The following is a 26,579-nucleotide window of genomic DNA, read 5'->3' as shown; positions in this document are numbered from 1 at the left end:
CATTATTCGTTTCACCAGGTATTGTTCAATAAGTCTGACTCCACAATGCAGTTACGATACAAGTATATTATGTCGATACGGTGGAGTTCTGGGAAATATAAATCGAAATATATGTGCGCCAATAAACCACAAATGTGTTTCTTATCATCTTTTTATAGCCTAGTAACTGTAAAAATGCAGCTGTTGTGAAATGTAACATGTGTATCTTAACTTCTTACTTCAATGATATAATAAAATATCAAATAATTTCTGGTAAATATTTTAGCAAAAACTTCAACTATTGCAACTAAACAGACAGATAGTCAATTAATTATCTAAGTTCTTCAAAGAGTATATTTCTTTTACTATTTTACACAACTTTTATTATTTTGTTTCAGGAAACCGACATTAGGATACGATATTTACTACAATATCATACATAATACATTGTATTAAGGTATTATTAAGAATATTATTCTGAAAACATTATTGGTTGTACACCAGGATCCATAGCTTAGGGGGGCGTCTAGACCATAGGTTCTAGCTTAGTTAACGGGATTTGAACCCTAGGCAGAAGTAATACATTTAGACTCCACACCCCAAAAAAGAATCTCTCGTATAGGCTAATTCTAAGTGTTTAGTGAATTGTATGGAACGAAAAAATGTATATTTGTTACAAGAAAAAGTACAAAATATCCACAAATAAAAATTACTTAATAATATGTTTATTGGCAGCGGTATAACTTACTTATAGTACAAATATCGTACACTTAACAGTATTTAATTAAATTTAAATCACAGAGAAAACTCGGTATAGCACGAAAAATTGAAATTTAATTAGTTTCTTTTGTTAATGTGAATAAAAGTATGAACAAATTAAAAGTAAGACCAATGTTATATTATTTATGCTTACCTCATCCTATTGTATAAATAGAAGAGCGTAAGTAGCGTTTAAGCTGGATTATTGCATGAAACTGGTTATACGATGCTTTAGTCTTAGGAACGTATTTGACTTAAGATAAGTCCTTTTAACCTATGGTGGACTTTAAGCGAATCTTAGCTTACAGGATTTTCTTTTACATAAAAATCTACATAAAAAGCTTGTATTTATTACAAATTTACACAAATACACAACCAGATCTCCTTTAGAAAGGAAACTATAGATTTGTAAAGAATAAATACCCCCGCCGCAGCAAACCTGTCGACTAAGCAAATTTAAAATTGTCTGAATTGATTTTCAATTAAATATAGTTTAATAACATTAGGTTTAACGAGTACCTAGGTTTGCTGCTACAATGAAACTAATAAAGTGTGTTTTTTGGTAAAATATTTATAGCTTAGTACAAAATAAATAAATTTGCCAAGTTTTATCAAAATATATCCATAAACAAGCAAATTACAACATTTGACAATATTCTCCATAAGAATAACATGGGAATTTTAAATTTACAATTTTTTAAATTTTCTCCGTTACTAATAACCGAACAAAAATACTTTTATATACTAAATTATTTATTTTTTTAAGGTTTTCAAAAGGGTCTAAAGAGAAATTGGGAAATTTTGTGTTTTGAGGGTCAAAAGTGAGAAAAACCAATTTTTACACCATAAAACCCCCCGTAAATCCCCGTTCCCATAGTCCGATCGTGATGGTTCGCGAATCATTCAAGTTTATCCCGCTTTAAACCTTTAAACCAAATTTCATCAAAATCGGACAAATATTACTCAAGTTATCGCGTTCACGGACGTATATATATATATATATATATATATATATATATATATATATATATATATATATATAAATCTATATATATATATTTATACATATATAAAAATTTGAACGAATGGTGTTTTTCGCCTCTAGGAACATCAAAATGAAAAAGTAAATCGGTCCCGGGTCTAGGTCTTACCATGCCACCTACGGTAATAGCTACTTCCCTATAGGGAAATTCGCTAAAAATACCTGAAAGCACAAAAATACCTCAAACGACAATTGTAATAATCTCAGTTATACATTTTATTTCCTTAAATACCAAGTTTTTCTATCAAACAATGTGAGATGTATATTTCTGACAAGGGTTAAATTGAAAATCAATGTTAAAATGCGTCATAAAGTATTGTAATAAAAATATTTATTTATTTGATTATTTCTCACTAAAACTGGCTAGTTTAGATATTAAACAACACATAATTAATTTAACTGTACATTTTGATACAATAAAGTTGACAAAAATACACTTTTATGCAAAACTCTATTTAGAATAAGTAAAGTAAAGTAAAAGTTGTCGTTTCCCAAAAAAACCTTTCCTTTCAAATGGAACAATTGATTGGATTGCTGCTAAATCTAAGAGGTTCCAAATAACATTACTGTTGCAAAGGTCTTTTATACCCCTTTAGTGTAATTACGAAATATTTCATTCTAGACATCAAATAATGTTTACACTTATAAACAACTTATGTTTATGTATGTTAAGAAAATATATTTCTTAAGTATATGTTGGTTGTAAATGGGTCTTTTACATTTAGTTTGAGGTATTTTATGTCAAGTCACAGAAATGATAGACGGATGATTAGAGTTTAATATTACCTAAAGGTATAATTTATTTTTAGGTGGAACAAATATTATTTAAACATGCTACCCGGTACTAATTTCAATGTTATATTTAATTTATATCAACTGATAAAATTAAGTAAGAGGAAAGTCATTTATAGGCTACGTTTTAAAATAAGGTTATTTTCATAAAGCCTTAAAATAATGAACCAATCTGGAACGCTACAAACAAATAAGCTGTCTCTCAGTGTTTCGAAAGAATTCAACCACAAAGCTTATTATTTAGAAATGTGTAACCACTCAAAACCCAACTGTTGATGTTCGCTACAGAGTATAATGAAAATAAATAAAGTTCAACTTACATTATTGTAAAATAAGTGGTTTCACAATTATAATCAATATGTATTTATGTATACAGGGTGGTAAAAGTACAACTGATGGTTAAAATTTGCTGAAAAAAAAACATAGTCAATTTTATTTGTAGTATTCAGTACACTCTAAAATAAATAGAAGCTTTCAAATACTCGTTGCTTGTTTATTGACTGGTGGACTTTGTTGAATGGCTAATAAATGTAATAACATCATCAATCGCATTATTATGAAATATAAAATACCTGTACATATAAATTATCTTTCATACAACGTATATAAACCTAAATACTAAAAAAATACATTATTTTCTTACAACTTTAAACAAATTATTATAAATATAAATTGATTGATCAAGTTTATATTGTTTGGAAATATCACTTTTCTCGACTAAACTAGAACCATAAATCACGCAGTGAATTTATTGACATCAATCCAAGTTTAAAAGTTTCTATTTTTTAATATATCATCCCTGCTGCTCAGGTTAGGTACAAAGATTGAATGATTAGGGAAATTAACTTTACTCTTAAAGAATATTACGTCATCTTAAAACTAAAGTGTATTAAAAAATCAAAACAAGACTGCAGTTTACAGTGGTAAACAGAGCTTGTTGTTGGATAAGAATAAATATTTTATAAATAAGTAAAAGATTACTTGACACCAACGACACGATAATAATATCAGTTCAAATCTATCCTAAAACGCTTTCAGTTTTCATTCAAAAGGTTTCGTAAGAACGAATAGTTTAAAAGCGAACATTCACTTAAGTCATTATCGCATTTGAAATAATTCGATTGCATATCGCTCCTATGAAAAGAACACGTTGAAGCATAGTTAACTGTTTTACTAGAGTTGAGCGTAAGAAAAATGTTTACATTCGTATTAAACATTAGATTGACAGCTAAAATTTTATTTTAAAGTCAACTAGCTCATAAACTAAGTTTATTTAATATTCAAAACAAATTTAACCGCGTTTCAGATTTCCCGGTTAATGTTGACTATGAGTATTTACCAATACTAAGGCCTTAGCAGGTATATTCCGCAAGAACTTTGGACTGCCGCCATTTTGTAACGGATGAACCTTTTTTGACGTAATTTCCGGAAATGAACTCCACTTGACCAGACCTTTAAAATTATGTGCATATCAACCTATGCTTACATTAAAGATTATGTACCTACTCCTCCTGGGCCGTCCCCTGGTGAAGGTGAAAAAATTTTAATGCTTCCAAAAAGTAGTTTTCATAGATATAGGTTGATGTGAAAGGTTTGAATTTTCTAACGAATTTAGTTAAAAAGGTATCAAGCCATTTCCAGACTTTTTTGTCATCCTGTATAAAATAATGACATTTTAAACATCAAAATTATGACCACTGATTACAAGGTTTGCAACATACGTTGGTTTGGAAATGATAAAGCGTACACAAGGCGTTTACATTGACGTAATAAAACAACACTCAGCTGTAGCCTACATTGTTCACTTCTTTGTAATGATTCTAAATTAGTCGGGTCTATAAGGAGGTACAATACAGACAGCCTATTATGTTGATAAGGTGAAATTCTGGGAAACAAAGTTCAGGATTTATGTTCTTTGGCAATTTAGATTTACAAACGCTTTTCCTCGAGTAAGAAGTTTATAGAAACTCAATAAAGCAAGCTATTTTGAAACCTAGAATTCTAGATTCAATTGTCATTTTCTATAGGATAAAGTTGTAGTGATCTTAAAAATTTAACAATCGAAATATTAATTAGTTTATGTGTGATACGTTTTACCAAAACCTACCTAGTGAGCTTTGACATGTTTACAAAATGTTCAGATTACAAACAGTGTTGCTAATGTTCAGGTAATCGTATATATGAACAAATTTTGGTTTTTATTTTCCGAGTACGTTTGGCTCTTCTACCCGACCAATTTTCATCATTGAGGTCTCAAAATGAAACAATGGACGCTTAGATTTCACATCAAGCTTTGCAATAAATTTATCAACTGGAAATTGGTTTTTAACTGTTTATAAACATTCTAGGTATTTTAAATTTTGTAGGTCTGGAACTGTAATTTTTTTAACCGGCAATTATTGGCAATAATAATAATTTGTCCCATTCTTCATACCAAGGGTTTTAACCCCCACGTCCCCACCACCAAAGTGGGGCTAAGATTATTTGTAATATTTTATCTCCCTCGAACTCCGAAGATTTTAACTTTATATCTATGCTTATTAAGCTATAGAAAGTTTTTGAGATAATGACTTAGCGAATTTCATCCACTCTAGCACCGGCCCCAGCACATCGAGACTCTAACATGTCAAGAATTGTCTGGTTTGCACCACAAACTACCCCTCAATGAAAAACTTTGCGTCTGCAACGTTATAATTGGGGGTTTAATGTAGAAATTCCCGGACAACATCCTGTCCCCCCTGACACTTTCTCATCACGACTCCTATTGAAAGGGGGCCTGGGAGCGGATCCTTCAGCGAGCCAAAGGCGAGTAATTAATTATATAATCTTATATATTTTGGTCTATTAACCTTCAATTAAATCCCGGCTTAAGCTTAGTTATTCAACTTGGACGCCTTTCAAGTCAACGCAAGGTGAAGAACCAACGTACAGATATTTTTATAAGGGTTGTCTATGATGAAAAAATTAATCGCTTCAGTATTTTTTTTTATTTATTTTTTTTATTTTAGACTCATAATAATCAGGAAATGATAGGCCTTTTTTATAGTAGGTTAAATATTATATTACGATGTTGGGTTGAATTTCAAACAGCCAAAGTAAAGTAAAATATAGCCAAATTGGAAAGAAATTCTTAATGGGAGTAATACTATAGGGTTATTCAATGAGAATGGTACATAACTAAACGTTTGGTACATCTCTTTCTATGATTTCGAACAGCTGATTGTTACAACAATGGAAATGGCGTGTTTATCATAAGATTGGAGTATTATTTCAAAAAACCTAACACAGAGAAGCTACAAAGAGTAATATTTTATTTATTGTAACGAAGTGTTTGCAATGACAATCAAACAAACACATTGTGACAATCCAATTTTTAACGGTGTTGTACAGCGATTAGTCAGTGTTTTGTTCAGTTAAGATTTAAAAGGGTTAACTGTAAACATTGAACGTCGACATTTATTGATGATTTCTCTCAATATTGTCCGGCCAATTCTATCTGCTCGTTATTTTATGCTGTTAAAAAAGCCATACTGATTTCAATTATCTTGTTTATTTATGGATAGAGCCTAATTTTAAACTCGATTTAATATTTTTTCATGTAATTTTTTTACAGGCTTTAGTTGTAATAAACACTAATAGTGAAATCATGATAACATTGATTAGGCAATCCGATGGCATAATGTCGAGATTCATTTACATGTATTTTCACGAAAACAACGATATAACATTATTTTTCTCTTCATGTTCATTTTTGTCAAACTGTAAAATAAACCACTTAATAAAGTTACATTACAAAACATATAATATAGTTACATTAAATATCGACCAAAACTTTCAGGACTAAGAATAATATAATTTACAAATGAAATTTCCCTTTAACAAACCTCTTTAAATGTCATGTAACAATAGAAGAAGGTATGGCAATTTTCAATTAAACTTTTATGACATTTTAAGAGGTTTGTTAAAGGGAAATTTAATTTGTAAATTATATTATTCTTAGTCCATGTCTGTTTTGGTTGATATTTTACGTAAATATATCACATTTTTTAAATATTAGTTTATTAAGTGATTTATTAACAATAGTATACCGGTAATTATAATATAGGAAATATACACAAAAGTATTCATTATATTTTTTCCAATTTAGTTTCCCTACCCTTGTTTAAAGTGATATTATTTTCTGTATAATTTTTGTTGTTTTAGCAAAAAGAAGTGAAATAAAAGATTTTGTTTCCTTAAAAGGCCCTCTCCTGAAAGGAGCCATTGATGGGATTGCTGATATATCTAAAAAGCTCTCTAATTGTGTTACAGTTTTAAAGGCATGTCCGTAATATCCTTTTCGTTCGTTCCATTAAGGCATTTTCCTTCTAGTAAATTAAATAAACTAGTCAATTTTAATTTAAGAGACGTGTTAACTTGTAGGAAAATGCTATAATTTCAATACCAAATAATAAATGAATATTTTTACCATAAATCTTTGTCTTATTCAAACTTATGTATGTAAAGACTTCAGAACGACTTTTTATTTGAATTGGTTACACAGAGTGTTCAAAAAAGGTGGGGACATTAATTATGAAACAATTCTCGTCGATGTATAATAACTCAGATTTAGAGTTATTATACATCGATGGTGATCCCTTAGGTCAAATTAAAGAGAAAATAAAATATAATTTTTTTTATCGCTTTGTTAACCAGATATTGGCAATTTGTTACATAAACATTTTTATCTTTGATTTTTTTCAACCGATCTTTACGAAACCTAGTATGTATGTTAGGGTAGAAGAGGCCCATGTTAGAAAAAAATTATCTTGATTCTACTGTTCTACTTAAAACTAAAAACTTAAAATTTCAAAATGGCGGCCATTTAAATATTTTAAACTTAAATTGCACAAAAATGGCAGATTTTATGAAAATGTTTAAAGAACACTTTTATTTAGAATTTTTAATTCCCTATCAAACAATGTTGAGGAAAATCAAATAAGAAATAGCTTAAATATTATCAAATCAAATAAAATATTCCTCTATTTCCAGTTAACATATATACATGCATGGCTTGCGTCACAATTTTTAAATAAAATACTTAATTACGATTTATAGTTGTAAAATAGGACAAACCTGCCTAGCATTTGCCTTATTGTACCTCATTTTACAACTTAAAAACGTAAAATTTAAGCTATTTCATATTTGACCTTTTTGAACTTGGTATCGTTGATAGTGAAGGAATAAAAAATGCTAAATAAAGTGTTCTTTAAATCTTATCATTAAATTACCCATTTCTGTGTAATTCAAGATTAAAAAATTTATACAGCCGGCATTTTGAAATTTGGAGATGAATCAAGATGATTTTTTCCTAAAACGGGATTTTTAACCCTAACATACATACAAACTTTCATAAAGAATGTTTATGTAAAAAATACAAATTGGCGGATATCTGGTTAACGAAGCAATTCTGAGAAAAAATGTTATACTTGATTTTCTCTTTATAAAAAAAAAAGAATCACTACGTAAATTATGTCCCCACCTTTTTTGAACACCCTTTATAAGATAAAGATCAAAACAATATTAGTAAGTAAACAGAATTTCGTATGTGGAAATTTTGACATCTTGAAAGAAAAAAAATATTACTTATGTTTTTACAATGTATATTCATTCAATTGTTTTTTACTTCTTTAAGATAAGCAATACGGCTCCAATTGGTTACAGGTTTTTTTATTTCAGCCCTGTTTGATTGCTCTTTGTGGATTTAATGGGCTTTTAACTTGGTTTAGAGAAAATGAGAGGAATATTAAGTTAAGTTGTTTGTTTTTAAATACAAACTACACTAAATATTTATGAATACTTCACTATTCAAGATTAACAATTCTATCTAGTATTTTTTTTACCCTACAGTGATTTTGTGCCATAGTCAGTAGTTGTCTTATCATACACACACTCCTTGCCAGTTGTTGACTTTCTTTTCATTATTTTCCTTGTTCTAGCTCAAAGTTCTTTTTAATACAGGAACCCAAATTATGTTGTAATAAGTTGCTTCTCAGCGTCCTAAAGTAGTTATAAAAAAATTACTATAAATTATCATTTTAGGGTGTATAACAATGTAAACTAAATGGATGGTGTAAAGTAAAACTTGATTCATAAATTAAATAGCTACGATTTTTGGACTTAATCCCAGTTTAAAAGTTTACTGAATGTCTGAGGAAATATTCCTACCAATTCAAATTGTGAATATTGCACGCAGATTTAAACACAACATTTAAACAAACAGTGTTTACAATACGTTAGCAACCTTATGTGTTTTACGTAGTAAATATATTAGTCCTTAGGGCCTATGTGTTTTAGTTTTTAAATTAAAATTTAGCAGTTGAGGTTTAAGTATATAGTTCAAATCTTATTACGTTTGCAACTCTTTAAAAAAGTCAACTCTTTATAACAATAGCAAACAATATTTGGAAAAAATACTTTTCATAAACCGTAAATAAAAAAACACAAGTTTTAATATAAGAAATAAAACATTTTTGTTGGTTAGATAACCTTAAAAGATACAGGAAAGTTTTATTTTATTTAGAAGAAGTTTCTTATGACGAATTTCTAGTCGTAGCTAGGGAATACTGTCTTTGAGCCAAAGGTCTGTATAGAAAAGCTTTTGGAAAATGAAAACAAGGGTCTCTTTTGCTAACACGATATTATTTTTAGTTTAACCAAGTCTTTGCACTATTCTTACTATTATACCGCTTCTAGGAAAGGTTTTCTGTACATTTTGTATTACCTTTTCAATATAAACTTCTTTAATCTTCTTTTTTACATTTTCGCAAACTAAATTTTGAAGTATTGACTCAGTGTGTAGCTAAATATTTATACTGTTTCTGTATGCTTTCTGCTTTATATAGTTTGGTGTGAGGAAATGTTTAAACACCGCCATGTTGGATACGTCAAGCTTCTACAGTACTGAATCATCGCCCTTGCGTCGTTGTTAGATATGTATCAAGCTTTATTACTTAAGAGAGTGTAGAGGTCAGATAAATTTGATTTGACAACATCACCTTCGGGGCTACCACTGTCATTGTTGAATATGTGATGGGAATACGCTTGAACCTTTGCAGTTTGCTTATTTATTGTTATATGTTTAACAAATTTGGCGGATAAGCTTAGTTGGCAGGTTCACTATGGCAGGTATTTTTATAAATTTGAGCACAGTTTTAACTCTGATATTTAAAAACAAAACTTTATTTTATGAACATATTTTATTACGAGGTTGAAACAATGACTAACGAAACGAGTTCCTGACATAAAGAGTCCTATCTTTCCACCTAATTGAAATCCTGCAGGTCTTAAAGTTGAAGGTCCTTATGAACATTGAAAGTTAAGTCATTTGATGCATATACTAGGCGAACCTCCTACGTTTGAACTACAGATAGTATTATGAAAATTGAGCAGAACAAGCGTATAAGATTTAAGTGATCTTTGAATCAACATCTATAATTATAAGAACTGGCGCTTTATCCAAAACTACATTGTGAGTAAATAAAATCGCACACGGTTAATTAGCTACATTCTAGCAATACGTTCATTCATTGAAACAATTTACCTAAGACATGACCGTCAAATTTTATTGATATGGATGATATTATTATATGTTACGGTGGAACCTCGATAACAAGACCCTGGATAACAAGTCACCCTTGAAACAAGTGTCATTTTTAATCCCCTATAATTTATTTAACCCCTAATTACATGTTATTGCAAACCTCGATAAGAAGACAAACTTGATAACAGGTCTTATTTTATAATCACCATGAGAGTATTGTTATCAAGGTTCGACTGTATACTATCATTAGATAATAGAGAATAGTTTTCAACACGTATTTCTCATTGACATTAGGCATGGTACGTCAAAATATAAATAAAAGGCTTAACACTACAACTCTTACCTTGTCCTCTTTTGTAGAAGTTGTTGTAGAAAATATCTGAAACAAATAAAATTTTGTTATAATTTGTGTTTTTATAAAAATATAACCTTACAATTCCTATGTAAAATAGAATACATGCGCCCGAATATTTAGCTTTATCTATATAAATAAAATTAGAGTTTTGTCTGTACATTGCTCAGAATCATACATTTTTAGGTTATTTTTACGTTTTATACATTAAAGAAGCCGAAACAAGTCTCATCTAAATTTATGTCTGTCTGTCTGTCTGTCTGTCTGTCTGTCTGTCTGTCTGTCTGTCTGACACACTCAAGATGGCATTTTACGCAATCTTCTCCAGGAAAACGAGAGTACCTATCAAGACCCAAGTCATTTTAATGTATTCACTGGATTGGCGAGAGTGTCTTTAGCCATTAAAATATGGTCGCACTACTTTGTAATTAAAATTACGGCCGTTCAAAAATGCAGTTTTGTGCGATTTTTGTCAAGATTTCTTCTTCTAATTTGTATCACATATCTAACAACACAATTTCAATTAACAGGATGAAAATATAAGAGGATACAAAACCAAAACTCTTACTATCTTACTATTTCAAAGATATATTATCTCACTATTTTACACAACTTTTATTTTTTTTCGGGAAATCGACATTAGGATACGATATTTACTACAATATCGTACATAATACATCGTATTAAGGTATTATTAAGAATATTATTCGGAAAACATTATTGGTCTTACCACAGGATCCGCAGCTTAAGATGGGGCGTCTAGACCATAGGATAATAATGTCATAGCTTAGTTAACGGGATTTGAGCCCTAGGCCGAAGTAATACATTTAGACTACACATCCCAAAAAATAATCCCTCGTATAGACTAATTTTAAGTGTTTCATTAATTGTATGGCACGAAAAAAAAGCATATTTGTTACAAAGAAAAAGTACGAAATTTCCACAAATAAAAATTACTTAATAATATGTTTATTGGCAGCTGTATAACTTACTTATAGTACAAATATCTCACACTTAACAGTATTTAATTAAATTTAAATCACAGAGAAAACTCGGTATGCACGAAAAATGGAAATTTAATTAGTTTCCTTTGTTAATGTGAATAAAAGTATGAACAAATTAAAAGTAAGACCAATGTTATATTATTTATGCTTACCTTTAAGCACCCTATTGTATAAATAGAAGAGCTTAAGTAGCGTTTAAGCTGGATTATTGCATTAAACTGATTATACGATGCTTTAGTCTTAGGAACGTATTTGACTTAAGCTAAGTCCTTTTAACCTATGGTGGACTTTAAGCTAATCTTAGCTTACAGTATTTTCTTTTACATAAAAATCTACGTAAAAAGCTTGTATTTATTACAAATTTACACAAATACACAACCAGATCTCCTTTAGAAAGGAAACTATTGATTTGTAATACATGTAAAAATACCTGTAATAAATACGTAAAATAATAATTGTAATAATCTTAGTTATAGATTTTATTTTCTTAAATATCAAGTTTTCTATCAAATAATTTGAGATATATATTTCCTAACAAGACATGAATTCACTGTTAAAATGCGTCATTAAGTTATGTAAAAAAAAATATTTTAAATTTTATTTGATTATTGCTTACTAAAACATGCCCGTTAAAATATTAAACAAAACATCACTAATTTAACTGTACATTTTGGTAGAATAAAATAGACAAAAATGCATTATTAAATGAAAAACTCTATTTACTTAAGCAAAGTAAAAGTTCTTGTTTTCCAAAAAAAACCATTTTCTTTCGAATGGAACAATTGATTGGATTGCTGCTAAATCTAAGACGTTCCAAATAACATTACTGTTGCAAAGGTCTTTTATACCCCTTTAGTGTAATTACGAAATATTTCATTCTAGACATCAAATAATGTTTACACTTACAAAATAGATTTCTTAAGTATATGTTGGTTGTAAATGGGTCTTTTACATTTAGTTTGAGGCATTTTTATGTCAAGTCACAGAAATGATTGACGGATGATTAGAGTTTAATATTAGGTATATATAGTCAATGATATTACCTAAAGATATAATTTATTTTTAGGTGGAACAAATATTATTTCGACATGCTACCCGGTACTATTTCAATGTTATGTTTAATATATATCAACTGACAAAATTAAGCAAAAGGAAAATCATTTTTAGGCTACATTAAAAAAAAGGTTATTTTCATAAAGCCTTAAAATAATGAACCAATCTGGAACGCTACAAACAAATAAGCTGTCTCTCAGTGATTCGAAAGAATTCAACCATTAAGCTCATTATTTAGAAATGTGTAACCACTCAAAACCCAACTGTAGATGTTCACTACAGAGTATAATGAAAATAAATAATGTTCAGCTTACATTATTGTAAAATAAGTGGTTTCACAATTATAATCAATATGTATTTATGTATACAGGGTGGTAAAATTTTCTGAAAAACATAGTCAATTTTATTTGTAGTATTCAGTACACTCTAAAATAAATAGAAGCTTTCAAATACTCTTTGCTTGTTTATTGATTGGTGGACTTTGTTAAATGGCTAATAAATGTAATAACATCATCAAACGCATTATTATTAAATATAAAACACCTGTACATATAAATTATCTTTTATACAACGTATAGAAACCTAAATACAGTACTTAAAAATACATTATTTTCTTACAACGTTAAACAAATTATTATAAATATAAATTGATTGATCAAGTTTAAATTGTTTGGAAATATCACTTTTAACGACTAAACTAGAACCATAAATCACGCAGGGAATTTATTGACATCAATCCAAGTTTAAAAGTTTTCATTTTTAAAGATATTATCCCTGCTCAGGTTAGGTACAAATATTGAATGATAAGGGAAATTAACTTTACACTTAAAGAATATTAAAGAATATACTCTTAAAGTCATTTTAAAACTAAAGTGTATTAAAAAATCAAAACAAGACTGCAGTTGTTGGCTAAGAATAAAGATTTTATAAATAAATTGCTTATCTTTAAAATTAATTTTCCTAAAATGACTAAAGCCATGTTTTCAAATCTTGATACAAGTTTTGTCGTTTTATAAAATGATTTGTAAAAGTAAAAGATTACTTGACACCAACGACACGATAATTATATCAGTTTAAATCCTAATACGCTTCATGTTTCCATTCAAAAGGTTATGTAAAAGTGAATAGTTTAAAAACGAAATATCACTTAGCTCATTATCGCATTTGAAATAACTCTATCGCTCCTATGAAAAGAACACGTTGAAGCATAGTCAACTGTTTTACTCGAGTTGAGCGTGAGAAAAATGTTTACATTACATTCTAATGATTAGCATGCATGTTAGGGGATTTTACTGTTATTTTCATTTTGATTAGTTTTCTAGGAACTTAAACACCCACTAACGAGAAAACAAGCTTCAATTAAAAAAAAACAAGACTGTATACAGCAGTAAATGTGGTTGGTTTTAGTAAATTTCTTTACAGAAAAGCCCAGCATAAAGACAACCAATAACAAACTACCTATGTAAACAGACTTTCTCAACTATATAAACATAAAAAATCACAGTAACGGCTATTTATCTATTTACAAACATGTGAAGTCTTTTAAATTTTTAGTAAAGAAATTTCCATTATGCTCCAATAAATTATGTGTTTATCGAATATAAAAAACGTATTTTACCGAAATACGAGGCAATTAACTCAAAACTATAATACAATTATAATTTTTTTGCAATTTACTTTAAAAAACGTGCATTTGTGTCGCAAGTATCGCTTTTTTAGAATTATTTCAATAATGCTAATTGTTTGAAAAGGGTTAAATCACAAAGTATAAACATTACGGTTAAGCTTAAAAGTCTTCTTGACGAAAGCTAGTCGAGAATATTTTTTCTCGATGAAAACGACAAAAAGGGATTTTTGGATTACCAACACTTTACAACACGTAGTAATGTTTGTTTTAATATTATCCGCAAACTATCCTTAATTATTCGTCATAATACTTAATACTTTAATTTATTTATTATACTTAACTTCACCGATAGTAGGTTATGTTTATTGTAAAATGATTATTCATAGACAACAATATATTTTTAATGGGAGTAGTTAAGTGTGCATTCATGATCATAAAAAAAACAGTTAACCACTAAAAAGATGATTACAATTTAGTTTCTTAAAACAAGATAATATAAAATTACATTTTAAACATCACAAATTATGATCACTGAATACAAGGTTTGCAACATACGTTGGTTTGGAAATTATAAATCGTACACAAGGCGTTTACATTGACGTAATGAAACAAACCTCAAATATAGCCTATATTGTTCACTTCTTAGTAATGATCCTAAATTAGTCGGGTCTATAAGGAGGTACAATACAGACAGCCTATTATGTTGATAAGGTGAAATTCTGGGAAGCAAAGTTCAGGATTCATGTTCTTTGGCAATTTAGATTTACAAACGCTTTTCCTCGAGTAAGAAGTTTATAGAAACTCAATAAAGCAAGCTATTTTGAAACATAGAATTCTAGATTCAATTGTCATTTTCTACAGACTAAAGTTAAAGTATTCTTAAAATTTAATAATCGAAATATTAATTAGTTTATGTGTGGCAGGATTTACCAAAACCTAACTAGTGAGCTTTGACTTGTTTACAAAATGTTCGGATTACATACAGTGTTTCTTTTTAGAGTTTGTCTGGCTCTTCTACCCCACCAATTTTCATTATTTAGGTCTCAAAATGAAGGTATGGACGCGAAGATTTCACATCAAGCTTTGCAATATATTTATCTACTGAAAATTGTTTTTAACTGTTTATAAACGTTCTAGATATTTTAAATTTTGTAGGTTCGATGGTCTGAGACTGTAATTTTTTTAACCGGCAATTATTGGCAATAATAATAATTTGTCCCATTCTTCATACCAAGGGTTTTAACCCCCACGCCCCCACCACCAAAGTGGGGCTAAGACTATTTGTAACATTTTACCTCCCTCGAACTCCTAAGATTATAACTTTATATCTTTGCTTATTGAGCTACCGGTATAGAAAGTTTTTGAGATAAAGACTTTGAGAATGTCATCCATCATAGCACCGGCCCTAGCACATTGAGACTCTAACATGTCAAGACTTGTTTGGTTTGAACACAAACAACCTATCAATGAAAAACTTTGCATCTGCAAAGTTATCATTGGGGGTTTAATGTAGAAATTCCCGGACAACATCCTGTCCCCCTGACACTTTCTCATCACGACTCCTATTGAAAGGGGGCCTGGGAGCGGAGCCTTCAGTGAGCCAAAGGCGAGTAATTAATTATATAATCTTATATATTTTGGTCTATTAACCTTCAATGAAATCTTGGCTTAAGCTTAGTTATTCAATTTGGACGCCTTTCAAGTAAACGCAAGGTGAAGAACCAACTTAGAAATATTTTTATAAGGGTTTGCTATGGTCATAAAAATCAATCGCTTCAATATTGTTTCTGTTTTTTATTTTAGATTCATAATAATCAGTAAATGATAGGCCTTTTTAGATAAGGTTAAATATTACATTACGATGTTGGGTTGTATTTCAAACAGCCGAAGTAAAGTAAAATATAGCCTAATTGGAAAGAAAGACTTGATGGAGGTTATACTATAGGCCATTCAATGAGAATGGCACAAAATTAAAAGGTTGGTACGTCTGTTTCTATGATTTCGAACAGCTGATTGTTACAACAATGGAAATGGCATGTTTATCATTAGTTTGATTTGACAAGGTCATGTTTTGTTTAGTTGAGTCTATGGAAGCCTGTCAACAAATGGAAACCCTACCAAAAGTATAAGAGGATGTTATTAAATTTCAATCTTTAGTAACAAATCAAATTTAAATATCATCATTAGCTTTTTTCACAGGGAAAAGAACAATTTATCAAACAAATTAACTGTATATATCATAAGATTGGAGTATTATTTGAAAAAAAACCTAACACAGAGAATCTACAAAGAGTAATATTTTATTTATTGTAACGAAGTGTTTGCAATGACAATCAAACAAACACTTTGTGACAATCCAATTTTTAACGGTGTTGTAAAACGATTAGTCAGTGTTTCGTTCAGTTAAGATTTAAAGGGGTTAACTGTAAACATTGAACGTCGACATTTATTGATGATTTCTCTCAATATTGTCCAGCCAATTCTATCTGCTCGTTATTTTATGCTGTTTAAAAAATGTTTCTAAAAAGTCATACTGATTTAAATTATCTTGTTTATTTTTTTTTTATTTTTTTTGAATAGAAAAATTCTTTATTGCTCAATGTACATAATATACAGTTATTGTAAACAATCACAATAGTATTGAACACAATTCTGGTTATACTATTTATACAAATATGCCTATGAACTTACACAAATTTTTTTAAACCTTAACTGTTTAAAACATGGGATATAATAATAAAGAGAATCATAGAGCAATAAAGCCCTGAGGTTATAAACCTTAAAGTGGATATTTATGGACTTGTTTGGTATTGGACTCGCTGTATGGAATATTAGCAGTGGATATTTATGGATAGAGCCTAATTTTAAACTTGATTTAATATATTTTTCATGTAATTTTTTACAGCCTTTAGTTGTAACAAACACTAATAGTGAAATCATGATAACATTGATTAGGCAATCCGATGGTATGTCGAGTTTCATTAACATGTATTTTCACGAAAACAACGATACAACATTATTTTTCTCTTCATGTTCATTTTTGTCAAACTGTAAAATAAATCACTTAATAAAGTTGCATTACAAACAAATGATATCGTTACATTAAATATCGACCAAAACTTGCAGGGACTAAGAATAATATAATTTACAAATGAAATTTCCCTTAAACAAACCTCTTAAAATGTCATGTAACAATAAAAGAAGGTATGATAATTTTCAATTAAACTTTTATGACATTTTAAGAGGTTTGTTAAAGGGAAATTTCATTTGTTAATTATATTATTCTTAGTCCATGTTTTGGTTGATATTTTACGTTTGTAATATTAGTAATATTAGTTTATTAAGTGATTTATTTACAATAGAATACCAGTAATATAATATAGGAAATATACACAAAGGTATTGATTATATTTTTCCAATTTAGTTTCCCTACCCTAGTTTAAAGCGATATTATTTTCTGTATAATTTTTGTTGTTGTAGCTAAAAGAAGGGAAATAAAAGATTTTGTTTCCTTAAAAGGCCCTCTCCTGAAAGGAGCGATTGATAGGATTGCTGATATATCTAAAAAGCTCTCTAATTGTGTTACAGTTTTAAAGGCATGTCCGTAATATCCTTTTAGTTCGTTCCATTACGGCATTTTCCTTCTAGTAAATTAAATAAACTAGTCAATTTTAATTTAAGAAACGTGTTAACTTGTAGGAAAATGCTAGAATTTCAATACCGAATAATAAATTAATATTTTTACCATAAATCTTTGTCTTATTCAAACTTATGTATGTAAAGACTCCAGAACGACTTTTTATTTGGATTGGTTATACAGGGTGTTAAAAAAAGGTGGGGACATTAATTATGTAGTGATTCTCATCGATGTATAATAACTCAGATTTAGAGTTACTATACATCGATGGTGATTCCTTAGGTCAAAATAAAGAGAAAATCAAATATAATTTTTTTAATCGCTTTGTTAACCAGATATTGGCAATTTTTTACATAAAGATTTTATCTTTGATTTTTTCAACCGATCTTTACGAAACCTAGTAGCCTATGTGGGTAAGGGTAGAAGAGACCCATGTTAGAAAAAAAATATCTTGAATCTACTATTCTACTAAAAATTTCAAAATGGCGGCCATTTAAATATTTTAAACTTAAATTGCACAAAAATGGCTGATTTGATGAAAATGTGTAAAGAACACTCTTATTTAGAATTTTTAATTCCCTATCAAACAATGCCAAGTTCAGGAAGATCGAATAAGAAATAGCTTAAATATTATCAAATCAAATAAAATATTCCTTTATTTCCAGTTAACATATATACATGCATGGCTTGCGTCACAATTTTTTAATAAAATACACAATTACGATTTATAGTTGTAAAATAGGACAAACCTGCCTAGCATTTGCCTTATTGTACCTCATTTTACAACTTAAAATCGTAAAATTTAAGCTATTTCATATTTGACCTTTTTGAACTTGGTATCGTTGATAGGGAAGGAATAAAAAATGCTAAAATAAAGTGTTCTTTAATTCTTTTCATTAAATTACCCATTTCTGTGTAATTCAAGTTTAAAAATTTTCATTTTAAAATTTGGAGATGAATCAAGATGATTTTTTTCTAAAATGGGTTTTTTAACCCTAACATACATACAAATTTTCATAAAGAATTTTTATGTAAAAAATACAAAATGGCGGATATCTGGTTAACGAAGCAATTCTGAAAAAAAAATATTATACTTGATTTTCTCTTTATTTTGAAAAAAAAAATCACTACGTAAATTATGTCCCCACCTTTTTTGAACACCCTTTATAAGATACAGATCAAAACAATTTAGTAAGTAAACAGAATTTCGTATGTGGAAAACTTGACGTCTTGAATGAAAAAAAAAATAGTAACTTACGTTTTTACAATGTATTTTCATTCAATTGTTTTTTACTTCTTTAAGATAAGCAATACGGCTCCAATTGGTTACCGTTTTTTTTTCACTGTTTGATTGCTATTTGTGGATTTAATGGGCTTTTAACTTGGTTTAGAGAAAATGAGAGGAATATTAGGTTGTTTGTTTTTAAATACAAGTTACACTAAGTATTTATGAACAGTTCACTATTCAAGATTAACAATGCTATCTAGTATTTTTTTTTTACCCTACAGTGATTTTGTGCCATAGTCAGTAGTTGTTTTATCATACACACACTCCTTGCCAGTTGTTGACTTTCTTTTCATTATTTTCCTTGTTTTAGGTCAAAGATCTTTTAAAAAAGGAAACCCAAATTATTTTGTAATAAGTTGCTTCTCAGCGTCCTAAAATAATTATTAAAAAATTACTATAACTGATCACCCATATCATTTTAGGGTGTATAACATTGTAAATTAAATGGATGGTGTAAAGTAAAACTTGATTCATAAATTAAATAGCTAAGATTTTTGGACTTAATCCCAGTTTAAAAGTTTACTGAATGACTGAGGAAATATCACTACCAATTTAAATTGTGGATATTGCATGCAGATTTAAACACAACATTTAAACAAACAGTGTTTACAATACGTTAGCAACCTAATTTGTTTTACGTAGTAAATATATTAGTCCTTATGTGTTTTAATTTTCAAATTAAAATTTAGCAGTTGAGGTTTTAGTATATAGTTAAAATCTTATTACATTTTCAACTCTTAAAAAAGTCAACTCTTTATAAACACAAATGTTAGCAAAAGTACACATAGCAAACAAAATTTAGAAAAAAATACTTTTCATAAACCGTAAATAAAAAAACACAAGTTTTAATATAAAAAATAAAACATTTTTGTTGGTTAGATAACCTTTTATTTTATTTTATTTTAAAGTTTTATTTTATTTAGAAGAAGTTTCTTATGATGAATTTCTAGTGGTAGCTAGGAAATACTGTCTTTGAGCCAAAGGTCTGTATAGAAAAGCTTTTGGAAAATGAAAACAAGGGTTTCTTTTTCCAACATGATATTATTTTTAGTTTAACCAAGTCTTTGCACTATTCTTACTATTATACCGCTTCTAGGAAAGGTTTTCTGTACATTTTGTATTCCTTATCAATATAAACTTCTTTAATCTTCTTTTTTACATTTTCGCAAACGAAATTTTGAAGTATTGACTCAGTGTTGCTAAATATTTATACTTTTCCTGTATAACTGGCTGGGTAGCTGAGTGGTTATAGTGTTCGCCTAGCAATCAAAAGGTCGCCGGTTCGATCCTGAGAAAAGTTAGTAGCTTTTTGATGGTTCGAAACTGGACCCAGCTGTTTCTGATCATTGGGCTTTAAATAAATGATCCTGACTAATGAAACCGCTGATCTTAGTCAGTAACAAAGCTACACAGGTCATCACACACCATTCTACACTCATCCTTCACTCATATTTGGGTTAAAATACGCACCTAGGTGGCGTCCCCATCTCAATAATTGATTGATTGATTGATATGCTTTCTACTTTATATAGTTTGGTGTGAGGAAATGTTTAAACACCGCCATGTTGGATACGGCAAGCTTCTACAGTACTGAATCATCGCTCCTGCGTCATTGTTAGATAAGGATGTTTCAAGCTTTATTTCAAGAGATATTTCAAGAGAGTGTAGAGGTCAGATAAATCTAATTTGACAACATCACCTTTGGGGCTACCACTGTCATTGTTGAATATGTGGTCTATGGGCTACGCCTGAACCTTTGCAGTTTGCTTATTTATACCTATACGTTTAACAAATTTGGCGGATAAGTTTAGTTGGCAGGTTCACTATGGCAGGTATTTTTTTCAAATTTGAACACAGTTTTAACTCAGATATTTAAAAACAAAACTTTATTTTATGAACATATTTTATTACGAGGTTGAAACAATGACTAACGAAACGTGTACCTGACATAAACAGTCCTATCTTTCCACCTAATTGAAATCCTGCAGGTCTTAAAGTTGAAGGTCCTTATGAACATTAAAAGTGATGAAGTCATTTGATACATATACTAGGCGAACCTTCTACGTTTGAACTACAGATAGTATTATGAAAATTGGGCAAAAAAAGCGTATACGATTTAAGTGATCTTTGAATTAACATTTATAATTATAAGAACTCGCGTTTTGTCCAAAACTAAATTGTGAGTAAATAAAATCGCACACAGTTAATTAGCTACATTCTAGCAATACGTTCATTCATTGAAACAATTTACCTAAGACATGTCCGTCAAATTTTATTGATATGGATGATATTATTATACGTTACGGTGGAACCTCGTTAACAAGACCCTGGATAACAAGTCACCCTTGATAACAAGTGTCATTTTAAAATCCCCTATGATTTATTTAACCCCTAATTACATGATATTGCAAACATCGCTAAGAAGACAAACTTGATAACAAGTCTTATTTTATACTCCCCATGAGAGTCTTGTTATCAAGGTTCTATTGTATATTATCATTAGATAATAGAGAATAGAATTAATAGAGAATACCTTTCAACGCGTATTTCTCATTGTCATTAGGCATGGTACGTCAAAATATAAATAAAAGGTTTAACACTCTTACCTTGTCCTCTTTTGTAGAAGTTGTTGTAGAAAATATCTGAAACAAAAAAAATTGTGTTATAATTTGCGTTTTTTATAAATATATTACCTTACAATTCCTATGTAAAATAGAACACATGTGCCTGAATATTTAGCTTCATCTCTTATAAAACAGTCGGTATATTTTATTCCTCTCTAATGAAGACCCTACAACCAATGTTAAAAAGAATCGTACCATTATATGGCTGGTTAAAATCAATGTGTTTTCATTATTTAAACACTTGTTGACATGATAAATGAAAATTAGGCATGAAACGGAAAGGTACTCTATTAAACCATTACTTTATAATTTAAAAATTATTTTTCACTTAAGATAAAAATAAATAAACATTTGTTTAAGCTAGCTGCATCTAGTCGCTTCATGAAACAAAGGACCGTAAGAATATTATTTTACCTTCTTAAGCCATAAAGCAGAAAGTTATAGCGCTGTTATCGTTGACAAATATGAACACTGTGTCGACAACGACATTCATGATACTTTAAAGTTTCAGCTATGTATAAAAATATAAAAGGAATAAAGTTATAAAAAAATCTGTGGCTGAGTAAAACAAGTAAAGTATGTGAATAGTTCTGTTACTTCCTGTTTATTTCTCAAAAAATATTTATAAACCTTTATGAGAAATAATGTTGTTTGATTAAACACACACTTTGTCTGTACTTTCTTGAGATCTTCAGGAAAATTCTTTGTCAAGCTTGTCTTTACAGGATAGTCAGGTCTTTACAGACAACGAAAAGGTATAAAGGGACACAATATCTATTATTACTGAATTCTTAATATATTGCATCTATCAGCTCCCATGCTGTGTCATTACCGTTATATCGGTTGTATTATTTATTGTAATTTTGTTCCATTTCAAACAACACACCAGTCTTGACTTATATTTTGGATACAAATAAATAGTAAATAAAAATAAAAATAGGTTTAACAGAGTTATTTAACCATCCGGTCAGCTCCTTTGTGACGTATTGATTAGTGTAGTTAGTGACGTAAGACGACCGAGCTAATTACTATGTCCAGAACAGAGTTTTGTAACCTAAAAACAAACTAAAATACAGATTAGATTTATGTTTCTAGTTAAGTCGTAAATACTCGGTTACCTTTTTAAACGTTGTTATTACAATAAAGACTAACGTTGAGTATATTGTCAAATGTGACGCGGGTTTGTATTAACAAAACTTGCATATAATGTAAATCAAATTCATTTGACGAATTGAATTAAAAATTCAATCATTCTTTGGTCAGCACTTCAATAATTTGTATAAATATTAATTTATACTACCATTTGTAGCATTTAATTTTCTTATATTGTATATCGTATGCTAAACGGTGAGGTCAACACTTTGAGATGCAAGATCTTCATTTGTCAAGTATTGATTAAAATAATGCCTTAACTTTTGTAATGAAAACTAAAATTATAAAGTCTTAATCGTGGCTAAATGTGCAATATGATTACAGGAATATAATTTTCTTAATGTTTACTAAGCCATTTAAAATATTACTCATAACACAACTTAGGTGTCATCTAGTATTTTTGCTGTTCTTACGAAAACTATATTATAAAAATGTTCAAGCAGGACATTTTCTACATGGGATAATAACTTAAACAACATACTAATATTACCATGGTTAAACAAATTAACAGTCCTAATCCTGAAAACCTTAAAAATATTTGTTTATGTAATTAAAAATTACCCAAAGATTTGAATGATATAGTTTGGTGGTTTTGGGTTGTCTCTATGTTGAACCCACTAGGTAAAAGTGTGGTTGAGTAATTATTGGCTGAATGTGATGAGCCGGCTGTGGTAAACTCAACATCTATCGATACCTGTAAAATTCCAATATTTGTCTATTTGCAGATTACAAAATTAAACTTTACAGACGTCATACTATGCATGTAACTAGAATAGTCATGTAACCAACCTAGTTTAAAAGTAGACCTATCTACCTGTATATTTTATAGCACTATTGGTGCAGGGCAAATACTTACTCTTTCTCATTTGGGTCCTTTAATACATCTAAAAATATATTCTTTCCTGAAGTATATAAGTAAGACATTCAGCCGATTATTTGTTGTCAATTTCTCATTAATTATAGTTGCTTTTTTTAATTTTATTCTAATGTTATCTTTCAATATGAGGATTTCTTATAGGATTTATCTTACGGATTTCTCCCATAGGATTTCTTAAAGTAAAAATGAAAATTTGGATACAAACTTTGTATTAGGTAAAGTAGTATGATCAGCTTCATTCAATCTAAAAATAGTAAATTAATTATAAAAATTAATTAATAAATTAGTATTTATAATTTGTTTAACTGAATAAAGAATTGTAGAACTTATAAATTATTGTTTAACGTAACAAACAAACAAGTCAAAGTTTTTATAAATATGTTTTGAAAGTTAATTGTTCTACAAATACTAAGCATCAACTTCGAGTCCACTATGGAAAACCCAATTATTTGTTTAATACGATTATCTTTAACTAGTGTCTGTGTAAGTATTAACTTCCATACACGTTATTCGGCTTTGGCGGTTGATAGCTTAAGGGTTTCGAACTTTATCTGATGTTATCTGATACAGCATGGACATTTCGATCAGTCTAGGATTTCCATCCCCTTCAGGCTGGATTTTTCCTAGATCTCCTTCTAAATATAAAAATAAAGGACCACGTACAGTTTGTTTGGATCGGCTTAGCTTTCTTGTTTCTTTAAAAAATTGTTTCTTAGTACATTTTTATTATTTTATGTTATCCTTGGATTTTCCCGTGCATTTAGGCCTTACGTGTGTGTAGAATGTGTCAATCAAAGCAAGGGGTGAGCTGATCAAATTAAAACACTCAATCGCTAAATCTTATTGGTGACAGCGGCACGTGAACCAATGAAAAAAAATTAAATAAAATTAAAAAGTTTCACTATCGGCTAACAATAGTGAAAAGAGTGTTATTAAAAATTAAAAATGTAATAACAATGGGTAGTTTGGAAGTACAAAGATGACTTCTACCTTCCTTTAAGATCATTACAACTGAAAGGGTGCGTTATTCTGTCTGGTGAAAAATGGTTTAATTGTTACAACTCATGTTCAGAGACTAGTAAATTAAATTAAAAAGTGTAAGGAATGAACAAATATCAACAACACCTAAAGAAAGGTAAAACATATGTCCCAAAAACACTTAGACTCATAACAGGGAAATATCTGTAATGACTTTTTTTAACAGTTGTTTCCTGGTGAACAAAATTTCCAAAATTTAAATTTTTTATTTAATGATAGCAAACATTAAAAGGCTTATGGTTGTATTAAACGAGCCTGGTTTTGGCCACTGTGGACAACGAAATAAAATAATAAATTGGTCGCAGATTTAGGGATCTCCGTTATTTTTTATCTAAGTCATAAGAATTCTAGTTCTGAATCTTCTTGTGGATTTTATTTGGTGCCTGTGAATGTAAAAAGACAAAATGTATGATCGTAATATTGCTATGAAATAAATGTTTTAAAAAGATAAATTGTAAAAGTGTAATTTTTTTCGTTTTTAAACCGCTGTTCTTTTATGGGTACTTTGGTATTATACCGTCCACACCGATAAATCTACTTCAAAAATAAGATTTTAATTAGTTTAAATAACAAAATCTTTCAAACCAACTTAGCTATTCCAACTTTGGTCCAACTTAACCATTCTCAGGTTACGATGTAAGGTGTGGTCGGTATAGGAACCAAAGTACCTTCTTTTGCGATAGGAATATTTCTACATATGCCATCCAGAGTTTAGATCAGGCAATGGCTAATATACCTGGTGAAATTATACTTTAAACACTGTCTAATTTAACCTTTGCCTGTACCCAAAAGTGAAGGATTCAGGAGATTAAATGCAACCAACAACGATACTTAAGTTATAAATGATGGAATCCTAAACAAATCGACCTTTTTTTCACAAAGTTTTTTATTTCTAAAAGAATAAAATTAATGAAAAACAAAGTTTAATTGGCTAAGGCACAGATCAGTGTATTTGAAAACTCGTTTGACGTAGAAAATACGTTTTGACAGATGCCAAAGAACAGCTTGTAGTATAATAAAGTTTTTAGCGTTTATCCTTTAATTTGTAAAACGTAGTAAATATTAATTGTGTTTGTGAATATGTTCGCACGATTGTTGTGCTCTTGTTATGTGTTACAGGTGAAGATGTATTCGTGGATTTTATGCAGTAAGTTTATTTGGAATACAGAATGATCAAAGGATGATAACACATTACATTTTGCTGCAGGATACACCATATGGGTGAAATTATATAAATAATTTTGTTTCCATTTATGGGGCTTGTTTTCTGTGTTAAAGTCGTATGTTCAACTAAATTGTCAAATAATGTGGTCCTAAAGAATAAATAGAAGCTTAATATGTATGTAAAACACATGGAAAAAACGAGCTTTTTCTTTCGAAAATTAATGAAAGTTATTTTGTAACCCATAAGGAATTTCAAGGCTTTAAAGGATTGTTGTAAGTAAAGTAAAAAATTCATAACCTTACGAATTAAATAACGTGTTGTAGTAGATGTCTCGTGATAGAAAATAGCTTGGGCAACTATTTAACAGATACTTGAATAATTTCCGTGTAAATAAAATATATAGTGAAGACCGAAAACACCCTAAAGCTGCAATAACAGACTTAAGAAAGCGAAACATTTTCCTAGAAATTATTCTAGGAAGAATTATCGTAGAAATTATTCTCCTGATAAGGAACAAAAAACCAGACTTTTCAGATACAACTGAACTGTGTATCTTTCCGTAGGTATGTCAAGCTGTGATTACATTTATTTTATTCCTAGCTTTACTT

The 26,579-nt window shown here is 29.3% G+C and overlaps 2 protein-coding genes across 4 annotated transcripts in view; both read right to left on the bottom strand.

Annotated features, from left to right (window-relative positions):
* The window catches only part of LOC128996124 (dnaJ protein homolog 1-like), a 448,367-nt gene that overhangs the window by 293,312 nt on the left and 128,476 nt on the right, over positions 1 to 26,579 (bottom strand). The window lies entirely within an intron of this gene.
* The window catches only part of LOC128996125 (adipokinetic hormone/corazonin-related peptide receptor variant I-like), a 209,806-nt gene that overhangs the window by 61,709 nt on the left and 121,518 nt on the right, over positions 1 to 26,579 (bottom strand). For 2 of the 3 annotated variants that reach the window (XM_054421242.1, XM_054421244.1), the window contains one exon: positions 21,722 to 21,757. The gene's annotated coding sequence lies outside the window, so the exon portion shown is untranslated. Of the gene's footprint in view, positions 1 to 10,497; positions 10,534 to 21,721; positions 21,758 to 26,579 lie in introns of all 3 variants that reach the window. The other variant, XM_054421243.1, reaches the window with a different exon arrangement.

This window comes from Macrosteles quadrilineatus, unplaced genomic scaffold, assembly GCF_028750875.1.
Source record: "Macrosteles quadrilineatus isolate MER2022 unplaced genomic scaffold, UCM_ALF_1.0 Scaffold_6__1_contigs__length_79288215, whole genome shotgun sequence".
NCBI lineage: Eukaryota > Metazoa > Arthropoda > Insecta > Hemiptera > Cicadellidae > Macrosteles > Macrosteles quadrilineatus.
Note: the sequence above shows the minus strand (reverse complement) of the source record. Positions and strands in the feature narration are given on the sequence as shown.